Here is a 17,691-nt window from a genome sequence, read left to right as displayed (position 1 = left end):
AGGTATCGTTCACCTATCCACAGGTCATTAAAGGGGTTGTCCACTATTATTCAAAATAGTCCAATGTGTTTTTATGCTGAATAGAAGCTTCTTTCTAATTACTTCCCTCTGCTGCTTCTGCCTGTGAGCGGCGCTATCACTGGCCGCTCACAGGCATCACGTGACCCCCGGCTGCAGCCGGCTCTGACATCCGCTGATGTCACGTCATTCTTCCGGATGCAGCTGGGGGTCCCTCTTCTGCGCTCCACGGTGGCTGCTGGGTTGTGGGCGGAGTTACCCCGCGCGTCACACCCAACATCCCCCGCGCGCTCTCCCTCTCCTCATTCACTGGGAAAACGTGCGGTGGATGCTGGGTGTGGCGCGCGGGGTAACTCCGCCCACAACCCAGCAGCCACCGCGGGGACCCCAGCGCTGAGTCACGCCTCACTTGATGTGATGTCAGTGGGGGGGTCACGTGCTGCCTGTGAGCGGCCACCGATAGTGCCGCTCACACGCAGAAACCTCAGCGGGAGGTAATTAGAAAGAAGCTTATTTTCATCATAAAAATACATTGGGCGATTTTGAATAGTGCTGGACAACCCTTTTAAAAGCAGATCGGCGGAGGTCCAACGCCAAGGACCCCCCAATGATTAGCTGTTATATGCTCCAGTGGGGGCAGGATGCAAACACTGGAGCGCAGCTTACGTCAAAGTGCAAAGTGTAGCGTCCACTGCTGGTCATTGCCGGCTACTGCAATACAGCTTGTGTTTTTTTTAATAAGAGCTGTTCGGCCATACCAGGCCTCGGCTGCTACACTTTGGATGAAGCTGCACTAAAATCGTTTACAACTTACCACAACCAGAACAAATGACAGTGGGGGGGGGAGGTGCCGGATGTCAGACCTGCTCTTAATTATCTTATATTATTTAATTAATTGTATGCTATTAATGACCTATCCTGTGGATAGGTCATCAATACCTATGCCTGGACAATTATTTGAATCAAAATTATATCATGCACATGCATTAAGGAGCGAAGGATGTGATTTTTTGTGTTTTGTATTTCGTTCCCTCGTACTATCTACAAGCTCCTGTAATATCATTCGGAAGTCTTGCTGAGAATTGTTTCTGTCAGTCTTGTGTGACACACACAGGGGATTCGATGAGGATGTTCTTCGCACAGAACTCTAGAGATTGCACGCTGTGATGTCAGAGAATATGGATATGTAGAATGATATGCTGATGCAAGCATCTCTGTTGAAAAAAACAAGACTTTTTCAGCCATCACTATGAGTCTCCCATGTACTCAGATATTATGTTAACTCATATCTCCAATATTTTATTTTTTGTACCATTTTTATTCATTTAGTTTTTGTTCTTTTTGAGGCTTAAAACTATGGAAACCTTTGACATGGAAAAAATTATATTAGTTTCATTTTCAGATTTTTCACTTGAAGGATTGTCCCTCTCAGTAATGAAAGCTGGATGTGACATCTGTGCGTGTCCCGGCTGCTGCAATGTTCATTAGGTCATACATCAGAAGCTTTTATCCTTTACTTGTTTCCATTCCATGTGCTTTCCTCCTTTTCTACAGTCTGATTTCGCTTTCCTCCCTTAGACTTTAAATACTTTCTCCCCTCTCCATACTAGAGATCTGTGTACAGATCCTTCCATGCTTATATTGCTAACACTGAGAAATGAGGTTGTGAGAGAGAGAGAAGGGATAAGAGAAGGAGCTCTGATGGCTTTGTAAAGTTTCTGCAGTTATATAAAGAACCTATAGAGACTCTGCAGCAACAAAATGGTAGAAAATTATTGACGAAGACTATTTATAAAAAAAAAATTGTGCAAAGGTGTACCTAGTGTTTAAATAGGTGTAAACATGTTAAAGATGTCAATTCTTTTGTCTGTGCTTTTAGTGGTGTAGTTGTATGGGTGCAGAGGAAGCAGTAGCACCTGGACAATGGTGTTTTAGGGGCCCAAAGGCCCCTCGACCACATATGAAGACATTATGAATTGCACATGTTGGGTGGGGGCTCTGGAGCTTTAATACTCCTGTGATGTTTCTTCTTAGCCACTTTGTCATTGTTCAGGGAATCTTTTAGAATATATTTTTGACAGGGCTGATCTCTAGTCTCCATACACGCTACAATAACGGTGGCCAAACCCACTGGGGAGGAGTCCTGAGGAGATAATTTGCATATTCCCACTGCATTTTGGGGTAAGTGAAGAGTCTCCGCGAGCTCAAAGAACACTGGATTTTGGCTGTTGGAGCTGAAAAGAGGACATCGGTAAACCAGGGGAGGAGTCCTGAGGAGATAATTTGCATATTCCCACTGCATTTTGGGGTAAGTGAAGAGTCTCCGCGAGCTCAAAGAACACTGGATTTTGGCTGTTGGAGCTGAAAAGAGGACATCGGTAAACCAGGGGAGGAGTCCTGAGGAGATAATTTGCATATTCCCACTGCATTTTGGGGTAAGTGAAGAGTCTCCGCGAGCTCAAAGAACACTGGATTTTGGCTGTTGGAGCTGAAAAGAGGACATCGGTAAACCAGGGGAGGAGTCCTGAGGAGATAATTTGCATATTCCCACTGCATTTTGGGGTAAGTGAAGAGTCTCCGCGAGCTCAAAGAACACTGGATTTTGGCTGTTGGAGCTGAAAAGAGGACATCGGTAAACCGCGCGCCGGTAGGCGCGCGCATTTTGAAGCTTTTTTTTTTTTAAGCTTTTTTCACTGTTTTCAGAACATTAACAGTAAGAACATGGAAGAGTCCAGGAGCCATTTGGTGAGCTGCATATCCTGCTACATGTTCACAGACTTGCTAGTGGAAAAGCCAAACTTCACATGCCAGAAATGCAAGCTTGTGTCCCTGTTGGAGGAAAAGTTGCGAAATCTAGAAGAGAGGTTAACTACCTTGAAAATCATTAAGGAAGGTGAAGAGTTCTTAGACAGAGCAGAATTATCTCTTCATGATTCAGAAAGAGAAGAAATTCGAACTGCACCTGACGAAACAGAGGAATGGAAGCATGTGACCCAGAGAAGCAGGAGGATCGAGAGGCAGTCAGCACCCATACTGCTCAGGAACCAGTACCAGGCTCTCACGCAGGAGAACCATGAAGAAATACAGCAAAATAAGACTTTGCCAGCAATGAATAACCTTGTAAGCCCTCAGAATCCTCCTGGATGGAGAAAGAAGAATGTTGTGAAGAAAAAACGGAGAGTGGTGGTCATGGGGGATTCCCTGTTAAGAGGAACAGAGGCCGCTATCTGCAGACCAGACATAACCTCAAGAGAAATGTGCTGTCTTCCAGGAGCAAAAATTAAAGATGTGTCTGACAGGATATCAAGACTCTTCAGACCTACAGATCACTACCCATTCCTGCTAATACATGTGGGGACAAATGACACCGCAAGAAAGGACCTGGAAACCATCTGCAGTGACTTTGAAGACTTAGGCAAGAAAGTGAAAGAATTGGGAGCGCAGGTGGTCTTCTCATCCATCATCCCAGTGGATGGCCATGGAACAATGAGGTGGAATAAGATTCTACAGGTGAACAACTGGCTACGTCGATGGTGCCGTCAACAAGGATTTGGATTTCTGGATCACGGAATGAATTGCCTATACGATGGACTACTTGCTAGAGATGGGTGCACCTTACGAAGACTGGAAAACATGTATTTGGAAGTCGCCTTGCTACACTCATCAGAAGAGCTTTAAACTAGAACAATGTGGGAAGGGAAGCAAAAGGCCAGAAAAAGCCATACAGCTGACAAATACTATTGAGATCTCTGCTACTGGAAGTGGAAAGGAAGAACAAAGACAAAACAATTTAAATAATAAAAATATGGGAGGAAGAGAAATCAATCACAAACTAAAATGTTTTTATACAAATGCACAAAGCATGGGCAACAAACAAGGAGAATTGGAACTACTAACGCAGGAAAAGGAATATGATGTTATTGGAATCACTGAAACTTGGTGGGACGATACACATGATTGGAATAAAAGGCTAAAAGGATACAACTTATTTGCAAGAAACAGACTTGATAAACGAGGAGGAGGTGTCGCATTGTATGTTAGAAAAGCGTATATCTGCACAGAGATTGAAGCTTCAGAGACTGGGAGTTCTGTGGAAACTGTTTGGGTAAGAATACAAGGAGAGAACAACGGAAAGGACACCATTGTAGGCATTTACTACAGGCCACCTGGGCAAGCTGAAGATATGGATGAACTCTTTATGTATCAAATGACCAAGTTCTCCAAAAAATATGACGTAGTGGTCATGGGAGATTTCAACTATCCAGACATTTGTTGGGAATCTCTCTCAAGTAAAACTAACAGGTCAAGCAAATTCTTATCCTCTCTTGCTGACAACTTTATCTTCCAAAAGGTAGGGGAGAAAACAAGGGGATCTGCTACTTTGGATCTAATCCTTATAAACAGGGAGGAAATGGTTGAGGAGGTAAAGGTGGCTGGGACGCTAGGAGGCAGCGATCATGCTATTATAGAATTTTGGATAACTAGAGGAGGAAGACATGTGAAGACTCAAACTTCAAGGTTAGATTTTAGAAAGGCAGATTTTAAGAGACTCAGAAAGAGAATAGGAGGGATCCAATGGCTGGATGTCCTTAAGGACAAAAATGTCCAGGAAGGATGGGAAATTTTTAAAAATGAGATTCTCAAAGCACAATCGTTAACAATCCCGAAAAGTAGGAAGAATGGGAAGCATTTAAGGAAACCAGGATGGATGAACACAGAACTTAAACACATGCTAAAAAGAAAGATAGAAATGTTTATTAAATGGAAAGAGGGAGGCATATCTAAAGAAGATTATAATGCAGTCTGCAGATCCTGTAGGGCACGTATCAGGTTAGCTAAAGCTGACAATGAATTAAGGCTTGCAAGAGATGTCAAAAGCAATAAAAAAGGATTTTGGGGGTATGTCAAAAGTAAAAGAAAAGTCAAAGATGCTATAGGATTGTTACAGGATGAAAATGGAGAAATGGTAAGAGAGGATGTTGAGAAGGCCGAACTTTTTAATTCCTATTTTGCATCTGTTTTCTCTCAGAAAGAAAATGTAACATCAACTGATCTTTACTGTCCTTTTAGAGGAATAGAGGAATCCAAGTTATCTGTAAACAGAAAGATTGTGAGGGAATATTTAGCTAACATAAATGAGTGCAAGTCTCCAGGTCCAGATGAATTACACCCCAGAGTACTGAAGGAGATCATAGAAGAAATTTTAGAACCACTCTCCATAATCTTTGAAAATTCTTGGAGAACAGGAGAAGTCCCAGAAGACTGGAGAAGAGCAAATGTTGTTCCTATCTTCAAAAAGGGGAAGAAGGTGGACCCAGGGAACTATAGGCCGGTGAGTCTGACTTCTATACCAGGAAAGATCTTTGAACAAATTATTAAACAACATGTATGTAAGTACATGGATAAGAATGAAGTGATTAACCAGAGTCAGCATGGGTTTGTAACTAACAAGTCATGTCAGACTAACTTAATTTCCTTCTATGACAGAATCACTGACTGGGTGGATCAGGGAAATGCTGTAGATATAGTATATCTTGACTTCAGCAAAGCATTTGACAAAGTATCTCACACCATCCTTATTGAAAAAATGATCAAGTATGCAATGGACCAGGCAACTGTTAGGTGGATTCATAACTGGCTTAGTGATCGGACTCAAAGGGTGGTTGTAAATGGCTTCACATCCAGCTGGATGAATGTCTCAAGTGGGGTACCACAGGGCTCCGTCCTGGGACCTGTATTGTTCAACATCTTTATCAATGATTTAGATGAAGGAATTGAGGGTAAACTGATTAAATTTGCTGATGACACAAAGCTAGGAGGGATAGCTAATACTAGAGAAGAGAGAGAGAGGATTCAAAAAGACCTAAATAAACTGGAGCAGTGGGCAGCAACCAACAGAATGTTTTTTAACAGGGAAAAATGCAAAGTACTACATCTGGGCAATAAAAATGAAAAAAGCATATACAGAATGGGAGGAATAGAGCTAAGCAACAGTACATGTGAAAAAGACTTAGGTATACTAATAGATCATAGACTGAACATGAGTCAACAGTGTGATGCAGCAGCAAAAAAGGCAAATACAATTCTGGGATGTATTAACAGAAGCATACAGTCTAGATCACGTGAAGTCATTATCGGTCTTTACTCCTCTTTGGTCAGACCTCATCTGGAATACTGTGTACAGTTTTGAGCACCACATTTTAAAAAAGACATAGACAAACTGGAGCAAGTTCAGAGAAGAGCGACCAGAATGGTGACTGGTCTGCAAACCATGTCCTATGAGGAACGGTTGCAGGATTTGGGAATGTTTAGCTTGCAAAAAAGAAGACTGAGAGGAGACTTAATAGCTGTCTACAAATATGTCAAGGGCTGTCACATTGTAGAAGGATCATCTTTATTCTCATTTGCACAAGGAAAGACTAGAAGCAATGGGATGAAACTAAATGGGAGGAGACACAGATTAGATATTAGAAAAAACTTTTTGACAGTTAGGGTGATTAATGAGTGGAACAGGCTGCGACGAGAGGTGGTGAGTTCCCCTTCAATGGACGTCTTCAAACAGAGGCTGGACAGACATCTGTCTGAGATGATTTAGTGAATCCTGCTTTGAGCAGGGGGTTGGACCAGATGACCCAGGAGGTCCCTTCCAACTCTACCATTCTATGATTCTATGATATCAGCAGCATCAGCCTACAGTCTAATGTGTATGGGAGCCTCCCAATTCTCTCTCATCAACAGATGATGGTGTTGGAGAGCAGGATCTGGTACGTCCGATTTTGGACTGACGATCTGTTGTTTTGCAAGATATAAACCGCTGCCTGAGGAAGTCTAGCAGCGGTTCTCTCCAAGAGCTGAGCACTCCTACATATGAAGGTGTTGGACCAAGCCATCATTCGGCCAACAGCTATCTATTGTGTATGGGGACAGAAACAGATGGAATATGAAGCAATGAACTCTGCATACAATACATAGTGCTCATAAAATGCTGCCTATTCGTGAATAGTGGTAGGAGAAGATTACTATTTCTTAACCTACATGTACATGCTACTGAATTATGACTCTGTACTTCATTGTTAGGAAAAGTGATAATATCTGACACTGTTCCCTAAAATCTAAAATGCCTCTAATTTCATACAGAGGGATAGGTTGAACCCATGAGTCATACAGAAAAAAGGGTGCCATCTTCTGGTGGATTCTGTACTACATCTCCTCCAGATATTTAGATGGGCGCCAAAGGCTCTGTGCAACAAAACTATAGTAACCCTGACATCCTACACATGACTACGATAATCAGTGACAACGCTTTATGTAGTAATACAGTATCCACCAATCACATTAGTTGATGGTCACAGCTCGCCTCCTCCTCCCTTTGCAATGATCTTTGCCCAGCTCAGAGCATGAGCAGAAAATAGTTTTGTACAATTTAAGACTAAGAGACAGCCTATATCTCCTTATGTCCACATCACTGCTGAAAAGAACAGGAAATAAGCTACAGTTAGATCTAGTGGCCAGAGTGAAAATTGCAACATCTTGGCACAAACAATTTAAACCTAGCTGCAACAATGCGACTATCCTGCATCCCAATATGCGTTAATTGTCGCAAAGCAAAAAGGGACTTCCAAATTATATGCTTAAAGGAAAGGTATAGATTGGACAGAGGCTTTTAATCTTCTTCTATTGGTGCCTCACCTGCCTGAAATTGATGAGGAATGAGCTACAAAACTAGTCATACTCTAAGCCAAAACTATAAAAAAAATTAAATAATTCTCTAATTGTTCACCGTCAGCCCAACTGGGTGTATGTATCGTTTTTGTGTGACCCAGAAAACCCCTTAAAATGAAACTCTATTTTCAACAAACTTTGCATAAACGAATAGTACAGGAAAATATAAGACATTTTCTAATGGCTTTTCGATGGTTCTGTAGTTAACACTGTTGATTTGCAGCGCTGATGTCCTGGATTCAAATTCAACCAAGGACAACATCTGCAAGGAGCTTGTATGTTCTCCTCTTGTTCGGGTGGATTTCCTCCTGGTTCTACGGTTTCCTCCCGCACGCCAGAGGCACATACTAATAAGCAATTTCTAAACTCCTCATTCACTCTGAAAAAACAGCTCATATCCTTCTTGCTCAGGCAAGATGGACTGCCAGCTATCTGAGGTGTAGAACAGTCCATTATACCTTATGGAGAGGAGAGAGGGGAAGAGGAGTCAGGAACAGGGAGAGAAAACAAGCAGAGGGAGATACAGAAGAACCGTGGTGAGCTTTCTAACAAGTCTTTTACCTCACATACAGCTCACTACGTCTGTATTGTGTCCTTCATGCTGCCACTGTTTGTTTCAGGGTGCTAAGAAAGGAATGCAAAGCAGGAATCCCTATCTGTGTGCTGTGCTGTGTGTGGCAGAGATCATAGCAGCTGGTCTCTTCTCACCAGCTTAGAGTGGATTGCAAATTAGAAATAGAGGCTGAAGAAGGGAAAACGGGGGAAAATGCAGGATGAAATTGATACAGTGGCCAGATATAGTGTTATTCCTCATGTCCACACACAGGACAGCTTAATCTGAAAAGTTACTTGAGAGTATAGTTGACCTTTAATGTAAAATTACAAATAAATACAAATGAAAGACTTTTTATCACCAAAAATCAATCCTAAATGAAACAGTGTGTTTGCATGGATGAATAAATATTTTCTCTAGTAATTAATATGGCAGTAAATACCAAGAGGTCTCGAAATTGATGATTCACTTCTTATTAGGGGTCTCATTTGTCATCTAATTAATTGCCTCTTGATTTTATGACCATGCTACATGAAATGAATATTTAGTTATTATACCTGTTAAACACCCAATTATAGGAACAATGCCTGACTATCCATCATAGATTTACTCTACTCTGTTGGTATTATAGATACACTGTTCTACAGCCAAATTGGTTCAGAGACGAAAACGGTTTAACCTAACTAATTTTGTGGTGCTGAAAACAAATATGATACTTAAATTTGCTGATTGGCGCTAATTTTCAAGATCCAGAGAAGGTTGTGAGAGGATGATAGGAGTTATACTTCACCCAAGACTACGATGTAAGACACAGATGAAGTTATTCTTCCCTTATCTGGACATTTGGACTGACGCCCAGAAATTAGATTGTAACTTGTTTTTAGCTGTCTCAGCAACCTTCTACTGCTATGAATTATCACTTTTCTGCTTATGAAACTTTCTTATCAACATTCCACTGTTATGAATCATCACTTCACTGCTTGTGAAACAAAGGCATTTTACTGCGCATGTGTGACAAAAAAACTATGATTATTAGTATAAATAAAGGGACAGCATCTATAGAGGCAGACACGCTCAGGGGCTTCCCAGTACTTGATTATACACTACGTGTCTGTGTATTTCTTGTTACGGGGATACCCCGACTCCAACAAGGACCCTCCATGGCTGAATGATCCTAACAATTCCTGGCGCCCGAACAGGGACCCGAGGTCTGCGTATTCCTTCAAGTTCATCGACCGGCACGAGTAACCGCTGAGATTGGGACATCGGAACAGCAGATGACAAACCTGGCCAGGTAAGAGACACTGTTAGTTCTCTTACATCTGCTCTGCGATAGTCCGTAAATTTCATGCATATCTTGTGTTGGGATTGAGGAACTAGTAGAGAAGGATACCTATAGCTCGGGTCATTCATGTATATACTGTAGGATCTGCCGAAGGAGAGGTCAGAGAAGGTTATGAAACGGATGGTATGAAAGAGATGTGGATGTCGGGAATAGCCTCATAAGCCGCACTAAGGTAGATGACATAAGTATTACGGAGATTGCCTAACTGAGTCATAAGGTTGTGTCCTTTCGGGGAAACCTTCGCTCACGCTTAACTCCCGAACCTTTGTCCTCCTTTTTGACGGATAAGAGATTGACAGAATGAGCCCATGGAAGTAATGATAATACTCCAGGGACACGATATATAATGGAGACTGTATGGTTCATTTTATGTATTGTTGGTCTTGCCCTTGTTGCCATATATATATGTGTTAGAATTACTCTACACTTCAGACAAAACGGTCCAGAGAAACCGTTTCAGATACTGGCTCCTTAGGACAGAATAGGTAACGAGGAAAGGTAAAATATAGAATATATTTTATCTAACCCAAAAAGCCTCCTAAGGTAGGAATAGTCAGGAAAAATGGGCAACAAACAGACTAAGACCACAAATGATGAACAAGATGTCTATACAATCGTGAAAGAAAGGTGTGGTGTAGAAGCAACTAAGAATTTAGGGAAAGTTTGCAAAACTTTTCAGGTAGCAAGGCATGACAGGTTTAACAGGAAACTATGGGAGGACATTCGGGTTAGAAAAGCAGGAGTGATAAGAGACAAAGGATGGCAGGAACAAGTAGAGGCCATGGTCGAACTATCAAAAACAGCAGAGACAGACCATTGGACTTTTAATAAAGACAATGGATTATGGAGAACTCCAGTCAGACAGGGTCCCATTGTACAAACAGAAAACAGTAAACAAATGAACCCATTGGCACCACCATATCAGCCCAGGTCAGAACCCACACTGTATCCTGATTTTCGGGGTCCGGGTGGATGGACATGTACAAACTGTGGACTCCAGAATCCAGACTGGAGAGACACATGTGCAGGATGTGGAGCACCACGACCACATGATATGTTGGCACCAGTGCGTATCCTCAGTCGACCATACAGAGAAGAAGATGGTGGCAATCCACCGCGTAGAGTAACTAGATACCATCAGACTAGACAATATTTTCCATGGACCCCCGCTGAGGGAATGTCCCTACTTCAGAATGCACCAGATCCAATACAATGCCCACTAAGATTTGCTACGTACATACAGCAGATAATACACACCCATAATGGAACATGGTCAGATGGGACAGAATTATGTAGAATGAAAATGACACCAGGGTTGTATCAGGAATTGATGACAGTTATAGAACCTCATAGACCTCAACCAGTAGATGGTGAGGATCCAAATACCGCACTGTCAGGACAGAATTTTATGATCAGACTTATGGAGTTTATGAGAACTAAACAACGAATGAGAGGGACTTCAGGAACTGTCTCCCAGAAGTCAGGACAGCCTGTAGATGAATACTACTTAGCGGTAGAAAACAGTTACAGAGACGAGGGAATGGACCTTACCAATGAAGGAGTCATTCGACTGATGACAAAAACTTTTATAGAGAATCTTAACCCAAAACTTAGGGAAAAGTTCAAGGCTGCAACTCCTGATTGGAGAACCTTAGATGATCCCCAGATAGTCAGACAAAAACTATTGGGGATAGAAATGGATATGCGTGAGGCAGCATCCAAACCCGTCAGAGTAGCAGCAAATAATAGTCTGGTCAATAAAAACAACAGATCAAATCAGACCTATGACAAAGGGAACTTGGATAAGAAAACTAATCCATGTCACTACTGTAAGAAACCAGGACATTGGATTAGAGAATGCAGGAAAAAAGCCAGGGATATAGAAGATGGTACCTATGTCCCAAGAGAATCACAAGAAAAGACAGTACAGGCTTCTGCTCCTGCAGCAAGCGAGTGACTAGACGTGATGCAAACCACTTTGACTGGAAGGCGCCCAATAATTCAGGTAAAAGTAGCAGGAAAACAATGCCCTTTTCTAATAGATACCGGAGCAACTTCCTCCGTCCTCAATGAAGACGCCTTACCAAATGCTGATTGTTTATCAGATGATGTAACCTATACCGAAGGGTATGATGGAGGAATCAGGCCACTCCCATATAGTATTCCCCTTGAAACAAAGATAGGATCTAAAATATTTTTATCTAAATTTCTTTTTGTCAAAGGGGCACCTACTTGTCTTCTAGGTACAGACCTATTAAAGCAGACAGAAATGAATATCCAATTTTTGGAGGATGGTAGAGTCCAAATTTTGGTGCCTGATGACCAAGAGTCTCTAGAAAACATTGTAAAAGTCCAAGCCTTAGAGGATGAGAAAGATCCTGCCCCTACCCAAATTATTTTAGATCTTTCTGAGGTACCAGAAAAATTATGGGCACAACATGACACCGATGTAGGACTAATGCCAATAGCTCCAGTAAAAGTCACTCCTGTTCCAGGTGTGACACTACCCCAATTGAGACAGTATCCTATTAGTGCCCAACAAGAACACGCCATAGGAGAACAGATAAAAGATTATCTAAAAACTGGAGTACTGATAGAAGTAAAGTCACCAGCCAATACACCGTTGTACCCCGTAAAAAAGAAATCTACTGAGGGGTCAGCTGCTAGATACCGGATGGTACATGATTTAAGAGAGATAAATAAAATTTTGGAACCTATTACTCCTGTTGTGCCAAATCCACACACGTTGCTATCACAGATCCCAGCAACAGCACGAGTATTTTCTGTCATAGACTTATCAAATGCATTTTTTTCAGTACCATTACACCCAGACTGTTACAAACTGTTTGCATTTACATTTAAGAATAGACAATTAGCATGGACAAGATTACCACAGGGTATGATACATTCACCTACCTTGTACTCAGAAGCTATGAGATCAGTTCTTCAAAATTTCAAACCTACGGATGAGGTTGTAATTCTTCAATATGTTGATGACCTATTATTATGTGCCCCTGCTCAAGAGTCCGCAAACAGCAACACAATAAGATTGTTAATATTTCTAGCAGACATGGGCTGTAAAGTTAACAAGAAAAAAGTACAACTTTGTATGACTACGGTAGTATTTCTAGGACACTGCATTTCACAAGGTATTCGGCACCTCACCGCCGACAGACTAAAAATCATTAGAGATCTTGTTCCTCCCAAGAACTACAAAACATTAAGAGCATTTTTGGGAATAGTATCACACTGCAGACAATGGGTTATACATGCTAGTCAGCTTATGCAACCTCTATATGATTGTTTAAAAATCGAGCCTTTTCAGTTAACTGAATCAGCGCTCATAGCCTTTCAAGACCTCAAGAAAGGTCTCATGTCAGCCCCGGCTTTGGGAATCCCAGACTACGCCAAACCATTCCAATTAATGGCTGCGGAAATGTCTAATCATGCTACAGGAGTACTAACACAGAAACATGAAAATAAACAAAGACCTGTCGCATACTATTCTGCTCAATTAGATAATGTTACCAAAGCTGCACCATCATGTGTCAGAGTAGTAGCAGCTGTCTCTCTTTTGGTAGAAAAAGCCTCAGAAATAGTACTAGACCATGCCTTAATAGTACAAACTACACATGATGTACATGGCATACTGAATCAGGTATTGCCAAAACACATTTCAATGGCTAGACATCTTAGATTACAATGCTCCTTACTAATGCCACCAAACCTCACTTTTCGCCGCATATTGTCTCTAAATTTAGCCACTCTGTTACCACTAGAGACAAAGGGGGGAGTGGAAGGAGGTCAGGAAGACGAAGATGAAAATTTTTTACAATACCACAAACAAGACAATATAATACATGATTGCTTACAGTGTATAGAACAAGAAACACAAGGGCTACCTAATGTACAGGACACCCCTCTTGACAATCCAGACCTACATATGTATATAGATGGTAGTAGGTATGCAGATGAAACTGGTAACTTTCACACAGGTTATGCCATTGTATCAGATCATGATGTTATTGAAGCTGAGCCAATGCAGGCCAGCTGTTCAGCCCAGGAAGCTGAACTATTAGCTCTAATACGAGCATTACAGTTAGCAAAAGAAAAAAACGCTAATATTTTTACTGATTCTAGATATGCATATGGTATTGTACATGATTTTGGATGTATATGGAGAGCTAGAGGTTACATGACAGCTTCAGGTCAACCAGTAAAACATGGACAAATGATTAGACAAATCCTAGAATCAGCTGCCTCAACCAAACAAGTAGCAGTAATAAAAGTACCTGCACATGTAAGACTCGACACCGAGATAGCTAGGGGTAATGACCGAGCCGACAAGGCTGCTAAGCGAGCTGCAGTAAAACCTCTGACAACTGACCACACTATTAGTGCAGTATCAGAATTTGACTTAATTACACGGCTCAAAGAAGCCCACCAGCAGGTGAGTAGAGAAGAAAAAGAAGAGTGGCAGAAACAGGGGGCAGAAGAAAAAGAAGGACTATGGAGAAAAGGAGATGAGCTTTGTCTCCCCCGAGCGTGGTACCCTGTTGTGGTCAGTGAAGCCCACGGACCTACACATGTGTCTGCAAACGGTATGATACAGAGGGTCAGACAGAAGTGGTTAGCCCCAGGGTTCGGCCAGGTAGCTCGAGCAAAATGTGGTTCTTGTGAAATCTGTTTAGCCCACAATCCAGGACAGACTGTTAAGACCCCCCAGAAGCACCATGTAAGACCACTATATCCGTTCCAGAGACTTCAGATCGATTACATCCAGATGCCTAAGCATGGACACTATGAGTATGTACTGGTATGTGTGGACATGTTTTCGGGGTGGCCAGAGGCTTATCCAGTTCATACAGCCACGGCTAAAGTCACTGCAGTAAAAATAGCACATGAACTGGTACCCCGTTATGGTATCCCAGAAGTGATCGAGTCAGATAGAGGTACACATTTTACTGGAGAGATCTTTCAGAATGTAATGAAAATGTTGTGTATAAAAAGTGAACTACACACCCCTTACCACCCACAGAGTTCTGGTAAGGTTGAGAGAATGAATGGAACACTTAAGTTAAAAATACAGAAAGCCATGGCAGAAACACAGAAACCATGGACTGAGTGTCTCCCAATAGCATTGTATTCAGTCAGAAACACCCCCCAGGGAAAGAGCAAACTCACCCCCCATGAAATATTGTTTGGTAGAGTTGCCAATACAGGATTGTATTTCCCACAGACTTTAATGTTAGAAACTGAAAGCTTAACTTAATGTACAAAATTTATGTAAGCATGTGTCTAAAATACACTCTTTAGTGTTCTCTTCCATTCCAGATCCAGATTCCATTGAGGGAACGCACAAGCTGCAACCAGGAGACGAAGTTTACGTAAAAAGACATAACAGAAGAACGCTAGAACCCAGATTTGAGGGTCCATATCAGGTGTTATTGACAACTCCAACTGCAGTAAAATTGGAAGGAAAATCAGCATGGGTACATGCAAGCCATTGCAAAAAGAAATAGTGGTGATTGTACTTGTGTTAGCTATAACGATAGATCAGGGAGACCTGTGGGATAAACTAAGTTCCCCAAAACCTGCAGATAATAAATTTATAAAACATCATGAGACATTGGTAAACGGGCTGCTCGATGGCGGACAGAAAATAGCAGACTGTTGGATTTGTACGCATTCTCCAATATCAGCCACGAGCATACCCTTCCTGGCCGTACCCATGACCCCTGAGGAAGTGTTTACATGGACTAATTGCTCAGACAAATTAGCAAATAACCAAACCGTTAATTCTAGATTATGGAACACCACTGTTGCCATCCCAGTTGTGGTGTGGGTGGGATTTCCCTGGTGGCAAGGTAATATGACCGGAAAAATAAACAACTTACAATATTTAGCGTTTAAAGGAGGTGTATGGGTTCCTAGAAATAAGACGGGACTAACAGACTTAGGGTTAATTCCTACAGAAAATATACAACTCAGTTTTAGTAGCACAGTATCTTCTTCTCAACCTTTTAAACCTGATATAGTAGAAAAATACATACACAATAATGGTTGGAAATATTCACAATTATTCCCCGATGGAAACAATGATACATGTTCAAAGATACCAGGTAATATATTATGTAATGAGTCAAGTGCATATGACCCAGGTACACCGACTTGTGAAAATCCAGATGCAGGATACTGTAGTCCATTAGGTCAAAAACCCCCTTGGTGTATACTTCAGAATGTATCTAAATTTTTAGATTTGGTACATAGGTTGGTGCTCCAACACTCTGCAATATGGGATCTGCCTGAAGGAACCTTCTGGATTTGTGGAAATGGAGCATACAAATGGCTCCCAGTAGGAATAAAAGGTGCATGTACTCTAGGACGCTTAACACCGGCCACATTTATAGTTCAGAATCAGCAGGTAGATATGCAAGCAGTACCTAAACACACACTATACAAAGAGCAGCCGACAACTCGCCTAGACCTTCAGGTAGGCCACATGTGGTCCAAATGGGAATTCCTAACAAAATATTCAGCACTTTCTTTGTGTATCCAATGTTGATGCAGATGTGGGATAAATTAGTTCAGGCCACCGACTATCTAGATGATCAGATATGGGATATTATGGATATACTTAATACTAGTATAGCTGTCCAAAATCAACTTATAATTGTTACTAATCAACATACTGTAGTGTTAGACTACCTAACTGCGGCCCAGGGAGGAATGTGTCAAATTATTGGTCCAACCTGTTGTCATTACATAGATCCAAACAGTACAATGAGTATGAGGTTCAAGCTGGCAGATATACAACGATTACGGGATGAATATGACAGACACAATGACCAAAATAAAGATAGCTGGTGGTCAGACACCTTCTCCTTTCTCAACCCAAAGAACTGGTTTAAGGGTATTGGAGGTTGGGTGGCTGGAATTCTGCAAGGTATATTACAGATTGTGCTAATTATAGTAGTCATATATGTAGTGTTTAAAATAGGATTAAAAATTATTTTAATATGCATAAATAAGCTTTGTAACACGGATTCAAGAATATGAAAGAAAAGAACTCCCGGACCAGGTCTTCTACCAAAAGTCCATAAGGAAGAATCAAAGGGGGGACTGAGAGGATGATAGGAGTTATACTTCACCCAAGACTACGATGTAAGACACAGATGAAGTTATTCTTCCCTTATCTGGACATTTGGACTGACGCCCAGAAATTAGATTGTAACTTGTTTTTAGCTGTCTCAGCAACCTTCTACTGCTATGAATTATCACTTTTCTGCTTATGAAACTTTCTTATCAACATTCCACTGTTATGAATCATCACTTCACTGCTTGTGAAACAAAGGCATTTTACTGCGCATGTGTGACAAAAAAACTATGATTATTAGTATAAATAAAGGGACAGCACCTATAGAGGCAGACGCGCTCAGGGGCTTCCCAGTACTTGATTATACACTACGTGTCTGTGTGTTTCTTGTTACGGGGATACCCCGACTCCAACAAGGACCCTCCATGGCTGAATGATCCTAACAGTTGTAATTACTTATGACACCTTTCATGCAGGCCTATAGAAAAATTGCATCTTTATTATTTCATCATCATTATGTGTGATGCAGCAGCAAAAAAGGCAAATACAATTCTGGGATGTATTAACAGAAGCATACAGTCTAGATCACGTGAAGTCATTATCGGTCTTTACTCCTCTTTGGTCAGACCTCATCTGGAATACTGTGTACAGTTTTGGGCACCACATTTTAAAAAAGACATAGACAAACTGGAGCAAGTTCAGAGAAGAGCGACCAGAATGGTGACTGGTCTGCAAACCATGTCCTATGAGGAACGGTTGCAGGATTTGGGAATGTTTAGCTTGCAAAAAAGAAGACTGAGAGGAGACTTAATAGCTGTCTACAAATATGTCAAGGGCTGTCACATTGTAGAAGGATCATCTTTATTCTCATTTGCACAAGGAAAGACTAGAAGCAATGGGATGAAACTAAATGGGAGGAGACACAGATTAGATATTAGAAAAAACTTTTTGACAGTT

The 17,691-nt window shown here is 41.4% G+C and overlaps 1 long non-coding RNA gene across 1 annotated transcript; it reads left to right on the top strand.

Moving 5' to 3' along the window:
* The first annotated feature begins 9,362 nt into the window (after nucleotides 1–9,362).
* Nucleotides 9,363–15,537, top strand: LOC141257502 (uncharacterized). The gene is made up of 2 exons (XR_012318074.1): nucleotides 9,363–9,587; nucleotides 14,973–15,537. It is a non-coding gene; the product is annotated as an uncharacterized lncRNA (long non-coding RNA).
* Nucleotides 15,538–17,691: the final 2,154 nt, after the last annotated feature.

This window comes from Phyllobates terribilis, unplaced genomic scaffold (assembly GCF_046119375.1).
Source record: "Phyllobates terribilis strain yellow unplaced genomic scaffold, ASM4611937v1 Scaffold_3__8_contigs__length_932513732, whole genome shotgun sequence".
NCBI classification, from domain to species: Eukaryota; Metazoa; Chordata; class Amphibia; order Anura; family Dendrobatidae; genus Phyllobates; species Phyllobates terribilis.
Note: the sequence above shows the minus strand (reverse complement) of the source record. Positions and strands in the feature narration are given on the sequence as shown.